General features: G+C 58.1%; 1 protein-coding gene across 1 annotated transcript in view; it reads left to right on the top strand.

Annotated features, from left to right (window-relative positions):
- The window catches only part of CRTC1 (CREB regulated transcription coactivator 1), a 52,353-nt gene that overhangs the window by 45,267 nt on the left and 6,752 nt on the right, over positions 1-334 (top strand). The gene's annotated exons all lie outside the window — the stretch shown is intronic.

The raw sequence follows: 334 nt of genomic DNA, 5'->3' as shown, positions 1-334 counted from the left end.
TCTTGGGCACGCACGCACACGCGCCCGACGTGAGTTTTAAGCCACCGGGTCCGGGACACGAACTGTGGTCGGCTACATGGGAGTCCAGCAACACAGCCATTACGCTAACTGCTGGTTCCTGCCTTTGTTCCCCCATCTTACAGGGGCTGACCCCAGGAGATGCGGTGGGGGACGACCTTATTTGTCACCCCGGCACAATTGGACACTGGGTCTCTAGACCCCCTCCCTCTGTCTCCATGTCCTAGTGTCTAAGATCCTACTCCAGCCCCCATGGGAACCTCTGTCTGGAAAGAGAGGTGACCTTAGGGGCCAACGTCCAGAGCTTTCTCTTTCC

This window comes from Tupaia chinensis, unplaced genomic scaffold, assembly GCF_000334495.1.
Source record: "Tupaia chinensis unplaced genomic scaffold, TupChi_1.0 Scaffold000201_1, whole genome shotgun sequence".
Classification (NCBI taxonomy): domain Eukaryota; kingdom Metazoa; phylum Chordata; class Mammalia; order Scandentia; family Tupaiidae; genus Tupaia; species Tupaia belangeri.
This window is presented reverse-complemented; position numbering and strand designations above follow the sequence as displayed.